Here is an 8,537-nt window from a genome sequence, read left to right on the forward strand (position 1 = left end):
CAGGCAATGACTAGACAATGACTATCTTGGAGTCAGAAGGTTGCTGTATCATGCAACTTCAGACCATAATCTTAGATAGTTGTCAAAAGTGAGGATGCCTGCCAAATCTCTGCTGGAAGAGTCTTCCATAGCATGGGGTCAGTCATTCTAAATGTGCAGCTTTTGGCTGATGCCAGCTGGGTCTCTGTATCATGGGGGACAACTCTCAATACTTCTCCAGATCATATTAGTGATCAAGCTGAAATACAGTGGTACCTCTACTTACGAATAACTCTACTTACGAATGTTTCTACTTACGAACGGAGCTCCATCCGCCATCTTGGATGTGGTTTAGATAAAAAAATTTCTACTTACGAATTTTTAGATAGGGTTGCTTCGACTTACGTTTTTTTTCTCCCAATGCATTCCTATGGGATTTGACTTACAATTTTTTTCGACTTACGAATGTGCATTCGGAACACATTTAATTCGTAAGTAGAGGTACCACTGTATAAGATTCCCAGTGGTCCTTAAGATTACTTGGACCCAAGTCGCTCAGGGTTTTGTATGGTAGTAACACAAGAGCCCTTTTTATGAAACCAACTGCTGGGAAGGTGCCAATATGCTTTGTGCCCTCCTTGATAATGTCCCAGATTCTCTTTGAGACCTCTGGAAAAAACACAGGTGTATAATTTGTGAGGGGAGGGGGCAATACATATTTCTCTTACATTTGATTATAATTTTTTAAGTTACAGACCCATCTACAGCACTAGAAAAAGAGATCAAGAGAATGGTCAGAATCTGAATAATCTTTGACTTTCTTAGCCCAATGGTCATGGTGCCTATTTGCATAAAATGCAAACAACAAAAAAAAAACCAGAAAGATCAAAACATGCAGACACACTGCCCAAAGTTTGGCAAATTAAGTAAAATTTAGCAGTGAGCACACCACTTTCCACAGGTTCAAATATAAAAGCCTACCACATAACTGAGGAAATGGGGCCCTTTATATGTCCAGTTGTCCTTTGTCAGCAACAAATTGTTGCTGTTTTTTGGGTTGAATATATGCTATATGGTAATTTATGGACCTAATACATATCTAAAGTCATTTGCACCTAACAAATAGGAGCCTACACAACACAAAACATGGTTGCTGTATGTAGGTTTTATTTTATTTGTTTATTATCTTATATTTTGGAAATGTACATCGTTTTTTTCTTTAATTTTTTTGGGGGCCCCCAAGAGAGTGGGGCTCTAAGCTATAGCTTGTTTAGCTTATACATAAATCCAACACTGATATGTACAGGGTGAGTCTTTTAAAAGAGGCCCCGTGGAACATGTGTACTCTGTATCCACGGGGCCTCTTTTAAAGGACTCACCTTGTATATCCCCTAAAAGAGGAAGATACAGTACATAAAAACGCGCGCGTGGTTTGTTTTTTTAATTTAAATGTGTTTTTACTTTATAGGAAAGCACCCTCATCCATGAGAGAAGTGTGGGTTGAGGAGAGCACCTTTCCCTCCCCCCTCAAACGCCCCCTCGCCAACCCCCCTCCCTGTCCCTCACAAGGCAGGGTCACCTGTAGCCTGACGTTGAGCATCATGGAGGCCACGATGTAGAGATAGGGGAAGTTGATGCGGAGCTTCCAGGCCAAGTCGAAGAAGATGAGGAGGGTCCGAGTCAGCCCTTTGCAGAAGACCCCGTACGACCTGGCAGCCGCCGACTGAGAGAACCTGGCAACCAGGGCGGACAGCAGCGTCGTCGCCGCCACCGCCATATACACGCACCTGAAGAGCCAGGCCTCATAGGCTCCGCCCCCTCCTCTCCCCTTGCGCCTAAACCCCCTCCCTCCCCGCCTTCCCCGCCGGGCTCGCGCTGACCCCTCGCAAAACCCCGGATGTCGGAGGAGCGAAGGGAAAGGCAGCCCCGGCCGAGCAAGGTGTTTACGTTCGGGCAACAGGGTTTGCCGCCGCGGCCGGCGTCGTCGCGGCGCCTCTACGTCACGGCGCACAGCTCCTGCCTGACCAATCACTTCTTCCCAGAGAGACGGGCGGGGGAAGAGACAACTGGAAGAGATTTGTGGTCCTCCAGATGTGGACGGGTTTCAGCTCCAGCCTGCGAGGTCAGCGGTTCTGGATGCTGTAGTTTAGCGGCATCTGAAGGGCCCAAAAAGGACCGTGGTTTATGGGCAAGGGTTTATGGCTAACCTGTGGCACTTATAACTTGTTGCTAGATGGCAGCTCCTGTCCTTGGCCACAGAAGTTGTCTGGGGCTGATGGGAGCTCTGGTGCAGTATCTGGAGGGGGGCACAACTTAGCAGCTCTAGGGTGTGAGCCACTGTATGTGCTTGTCCAGTTCCGGATTTATGTATAAACTAAGCAAGCTATAACTTGGGGCCCCACTTTCTTAGGGGCCCAAAAAAACTTTAAAGGAAAAAACCCTGGATGTACATTTCCAAAATATAAGATTTAAAAAACACAAATAAAATAAAACCTACATACAGCAACAGTGTTTTGTGTTGTGTAGGCTCCTGTTATGTAAGTAATGGGCCCCGCCTGCTAGCCTGCTCCCTAAAATATCAATGGTTTGCTCATTTCTATATGTAGGGTGCCTACATTCTGCATGTGCAAATGGCTTTAGATACCTATTAGGTTGATAAGTTACCATACAGCATACAGTATACCGGTAAAGGTAAAGGAACCCCTGACCATTAGGTCCAGTTGTGACCAACTCTGGGGTTGCGGCTCTCATCTTGTGTTATTAGCCGAGGCAGCCGGCGTACAGCTTCCAGGTCATGTGGCCAGCATGACAAAGCCACAGCACACGGAAAAGCCGTTTACCTTCCTGCTTGGAGCGGTACCTATTTATCAACTTGCACTTTGGGGTGCTTTTGAACTGCTAGGTTGGCAGGAGCTGGGACCGAGCAACGGGAGCTCACCCCGCCGCAGGGATTTGAACTGCCAACTTTCTGATCAGCAAGCCCTAGGCTCTGTGGTTTAACCCACAGCGCCACCTGCATCCCTATATACGGTAGCAGTGATGGTGAACCTATGACACGTGTCAGACGTGACATGCAGAGCCCTCACTGCTGGCACGCATCCCACCGGCCCATTCGCGCTGTTGTTGTTGTTTTTCCATTTGTTCTCCTGCTCCTTCTCATGCTACAGCTTGTCTCCCGCTGTGAAAACCTGTTAAAACCCCTGTTGTCACTGCTGTTAAAACCCAGATCCTTTTTTGTTGTTGTTGCTGCTGGTAGCCAGAGATTGGTTTTTTTAACCATTTCTGTGCTGTTTTTTTCTGGCACTTTAGCAGACGATGATTGGGTGAAACAGCGTTCATTTTTAACCTGTTCTGTGCTGGGTTTTTTGGCGCTTTGGCAGACTATGTCGGTGCTGCGTGTTAGTTCCAGCGAAGGTATTATTCGTCATTTATTTCTGTTCTCTTCCCCCCCCCCAAAAGACCTCCAAAACTTTGGTCAACAGCTCCTCCAAAAAAGCTCAACAACTCTGGGCACTTTGTGATAAATAAGGGTTTTTTGGTTTGGTTTGGTTAAATAATTAGTTTTTGGTTTATTAAATACAGTTATATATTACAATTATACATTTTTGTTATTTAAATTATAAATATCACGAAATTGTGGTTTTTTTCTCGAAGTGACACCCGAGTTATGCTCGGCTTTTTGGCGAATTTTGACACACCAAGCTCAAAAGGTTGCCCATCACTGCTATGTAGCATATATTCAACACAAAAAAAACAGCGACAATTTGTTTACTGTACAAAGGTCAGCTGGACATATAAAGGGTCCCATTAGGGCCTCATCAAACCTGAATCCGGCCCTGTGTGTGTCATGTGTGCCTTGCTCTTTGGCTGCTTGTCCAAAGGGCATTACATAGCTTATCAGGCATCCCCAAACTGCGGCCCTCCAGATGTTTTGGTCTACAAGTCCCATGATCCCTAGATAACAGGACCAGTGGTCAGGGATGATGGGAATTGTAGTCTAAAACATCTGGAGGGCCAAAATTTGGGGATGCCTGGCTTAAATACAGTCATACCTCGACATCCGAACGCTTCGACTTCCAAAGGTTTTGCCAACCCCTGGAAGTCCTTTCGCCGCGTGCGTTCGGCGTACACGCATAAGTGCGAAATCGCGCTTTGCGCATGCACAGAAGCGGCGCTTCAACATCCGAAAACCTTGACTTACGAAGATGACCGCGGAACGGATAGTCTTCGTAAGTCGAGGTACCACTGTAGTTTTGAGCAGCTACTCAACTCAGCCAACCCACTGGGAAAGGAAATAATCTCCCAACTATATAAAATCCTCACACAATTGGCTTGCCAATCAGAAGGTCAGCGGTTCGAATCTCCGCGACAGGGTGAGCTCCCATTGTTCGATCCCTGCTCCTGCCAACCTAGCAGTTCAAAAGCACGTCAAAGTGCAAGTAGATACTGTAAATAAGTACCGCTCCGGCGGGAAGGTAAATGGCGTTCCCATGTGCTGCTCTGGTTCGTCAGAAGCAGCTTAGTCATGCTGGCCACATGACCCGTAAGCTGTACACTGGCTACCTCGGCCAATAAAGCGAGATGAGCGCCGCAACCCAGAGTCATCCGCGACTGGACCTAATGGTCAGGGGTCCCTTTACCTTTACCTTTACAATGGGAAAAAGGTTTTGGAGAAGAATTAGAGGAACAACTCTGGGAACAAATTTGGAATAAACTACCATGTGCATCCATCTCATTTGGAACTTGAGAAAATGTGTTAAATATAGCACATCACTGGTGCATGTGCCCAGACAGATTATACACACCTAACCCTTGCTGTCAGGAATGCAATTTACCTGGCTCTCTAGTGCAGATGTGGTGGTTTTGCCCCAAAATTATTCCCTTTGGGGGAAAAGCTTTTCAAACAATCAAATGGTGTGACAAATCACTACAACCAGACCCCAAATTAGCTATACTTACTACCATTTACATATTATGTTACTCCTCAGATTTGGAACATAACCAATAAAGACCTCACCCTCCATTTATTAACTGCAGCTAGATTAGTGTTTGCAAAAAAAATTAATTGCAAATCTTTTTAAAACCTGGATTTCACAAGTTTGGGACATTGTGCTTGTGGACAAATTAACAATTTAATTTAACAAAGGGAATTTAATTTAACAAAGGGAATATTAACAATTTAACAAAGGGAATATTGATCTGGGATGGGGGGAATTACACCTTCTATACAACATGGTATCCTTTTATTGACTTTGTTAAGACATGGTTTTTACCTTCCATTGACTCATGGAAGCTTATGAAGAAACTTTCATTTGAGTGCCCTTCTTAGAACATATAAAACTGCAACTATCAGCTGCTATGTTTTCTTTCTTTTCTGTACAACTAAGCTATTTTATAGCCTCAATACTGTACTACAACAGAAAAAAATCTCTAGAAAATTAACTACAATCCTATAAACACCGATTTTAATACTGTATTATTTTATTGCTGTAACCTCTAGGACCTTGTGATAAGGGGTAGGATATCCACTAAAAATAACATTTACTCATGATTTGAATTCAATGGGACTCATTCCCATGTAATTATTATAATACTGCAGCCTTGATGAATTTAATGAATTCTTCTATCAAAACATTCAGCTAACAACTTCTTCCTGATTTGTATTATTATTATTATTATTATTATTATTATTATTATTATTATTCAGATGTGTGGCAAGAAAGTACAGGTTGGAGCTTAAAGAAAATCTTAAAAGAACAGGGCATGGTAACATAGTCAGGATGGTGAATATTGCTCAACTTATGGGCTACAACCCTCTGCCTACCAGAGGGACATACTTGTGAGTAGAAATGTATATGACAGTGCTGCAAGTAGGTTTTAATATTTAATTCTCCTTTTTGCAGTGAAGATGATAATCAATTCCAAACAATACTGAACATATTTCAATATAAGCAGCCGTTAAACATAAAAAAGCACAGTTCCTTGAAAAACTCAGCATGAACATGATTCCCCTAGCCTTTATAGTCTGTGTCAAATTTTCCAGGATTACATCAGCACGATTATTCTAGCGATCCACACCCACATACAGGAATCATGCTGTACTTCTGCCAACATACACATGCAGTATAAAGTCACATTACACAACTTTTCAAAACTTTTAAATATACTTCCTCTTTGCATCAGTTAGTTAAAGAACTGTTTGTCCACATTTTTAGAGTATTCAGTATCATTTACGCAGGTACTGTACCGGTTTCGGTTTAGTAACTAACTTATTAAGTAAAAAATTAACAGGAAGCAGATTTCCTAAACTTTGTGAGTTGTTTTCCGTGTTTTACAATGGGGCAAAAAGTTAAGCAAAAGAAATACAGTCCACTGAGCTATGGGTGAATGGTGGAGCCTTTGCTTTACATGCAGGAAACCCCGGATTCAATCCCTGGCATTTCTTGGGACTCAGGGAGAAACCCCTGCCTCAAAACCTAGAGAGCTGCTCTTAGTCAGACAATACTGAGCTAGATGAACCCATGGATCAGTATGAAGTAGCTTCCTATGTTCTTAAATGTACTCATCATTAGTGAGTCTTCACAACAGAATGACATGATTTCAGAGTGTTGATCTGGGATAGAAATAACAAAAATAGTTATTATTGGATAAGCAAATCTTGCAGATCACAGCTAGAGGACAGCCCCATGCACATCTACTCAGAAGTAAGTTTCACTGAGTTCAATGGGACTAGCTTCCAGATAAGGGATTGCAGCCAGGAGAGCAATCTTAACCAGACAGATATAACAGGAGGCAGACACTGACATATTTACTGTACAAATTAAGCTGTATCACACCGGTTCCTGGTGGTAGGTTGCTGGGGAGGCAGTGTAAACTCAGTTTATACCCTTCCATTGACTACTGTGGGGTGAATTTTAATTGCAATTGCATCTCTGTTGATGTAAGGGTGTAAGAGCTGCAGGGATGGGACCAGTGAATGAAATTCTGATGCAGCACAACTGTTTATTCCTTTGTGCAACACTCCCATCCCCTTTAGACTTTTTTTGGTCCTTTACACTAGTATAACTTCTGCCAACTTAACTTCAACTTAACTTCTTCCAGCAGGGCTTTCCCTCAGATAGTGCACATCGATACATCAGGACAAGGCATTTACATCAGCTTTAAGGCCTATTTAGCTGTGGGGTGACTAGATTAAGAACTTTGCATTTTTTAAAACAAATTTGCATTGAAATTAATGCACAACCTTATGTGCTAGAATATTTTTATGTACAGGAGTACAGAATACCTCTCTTTCTCAACTCTGATGCCATTTGTCTAGCTCAGGCATCCCCAAACTGCGGCCCTCCAGATGTTTTGGCCCACAACTCCCATGATCCCTAGCTAACAGGACCAGTGGTCAGGGAAGATGGGAATTGTAGTCCAAAACATCTGGAGGGCCGAAGTTTGGGGATGCCTGGTCTAGCCTGTTGCTTCATTCTACAGCATTTATTAATTCGTTTAAAACACAGGTAATAATAATAATAATTTATTTATACCCCGCCCATCTGGGTGGGTTTCCCCTACCTTTCAGCTTGCAATGTCCTCAGAGCAGTTTAACATCCAGAATAAGAGATATTACAGTAAAATCCATGCTGGCGTTTCCTACAGGTTTACAGGGATTTCTGCCATACTCTGCAATTTAGTGCTCTCCAGATGATCAGAGGTGTAGTCTAAAGCAACTAGTGGCCATCAGGTTGGGGGAGGCGGTAGCCCTCAACTAGCATAACTAACTGAAGTGTAAGACTGATCACTGCTTTTCTCCGCGCGCCCCCTGCGCCTGTTGAATTTTGACCTGCTAGTCAGCTGCTAGTCTTAGGAGAGCAAATAGTGTAGTCAAGAGTTGTGTAGTGGTTTTTTTTTAGAGTGCTGGGCTAGGACCTAGGAGAGTTAAAATGCTCACTTTGGCCATGAAGCTCACTGGTCTACCTGGCTGGGCAGTTGCTCACTCTCAACCTATCCTACCTCACAGGGTTGTTGTGAGGATATACTGGGGAGAGCTATGCACACCTTGAGCTCCTTGGTGGAAAAGTGGGACATAAACAAAATAAATAGTGGTGAAGACAATATTGTCATGGCGAGTCGTTTTTAATCATTTTAATGTCCTTTTAGGAACATTGCGTGTTATTTTTACTACAACTAAAAACCACTTTTCCCCGAGATGGTAAGAGATTTAGATGGGGCGCTTTGCTTAAAGAAATTATCAATATTTATTATATTAAATATATAACGAGTAGAGAATACATACACTTAAGTTTACATTTTTATTTTTTAAGAAAAATGGCTACGACGGAGATTGATAGGAAACCGTCACCGGTCCTGACAAGTACCCTCAACTCCCCTCGCGGCTTCTGACTAGGTTAGTAGCACAAAGATGGCGACCCCTCCTCAACCGAAGCCAATGTCCGAATCGGCCGGCAGCGGAAATGTCCGAACAGGAGGCGAGGGGGGGGAGGGAGGGGAAAATACTGTCCGAAGGCGAGGCGCGAGGACGCACATGAAGAGCCGAACGCCGTCGCCCC

General features: G+C 43.4%; 1 protein-coding gene across 3 annotated transcripts in view; it reads right to left on the reverse strand.

Annotated features, from left to right (window-relative positions):
- LOC118092636 (uncharacterized) overlaps window positions 1-8,537 on the reverse strand; it is a 42,433-nt gene that overhangs the window by 33,609 nt on the left and 287 nt on the right. Inside the window, exon 1 of one of the 3 annotated variants that reach the window (XM_035130952.2) lies at window positions 1,559-1,693. The exons of the other annotated variants lie outside the window; for them this stretch is intronic. The gene's annotated coding sequence lies outside the window, so the exon portion shown is untranslated. Of the gene's footprint in view, window positions 1-1,558; window positions 1,694-8,537 lie in introns of those variants that run through there. 3 annotated transcript variants of the gene reach the window in all.

This window comes from Zootoca vivipara, chromosome 14, assembly GCF_963506605.1.
Source record: "Zootoca vivipara chromosome 14, rZooViv1.1, whole genome shotgun sequence".
Lineage (NCBI taxonomy): Eukaryota > Metazoa > Chordata > Lepidosauria > Squamata > Lacertidae > Zootoca > Zootoca vivipara.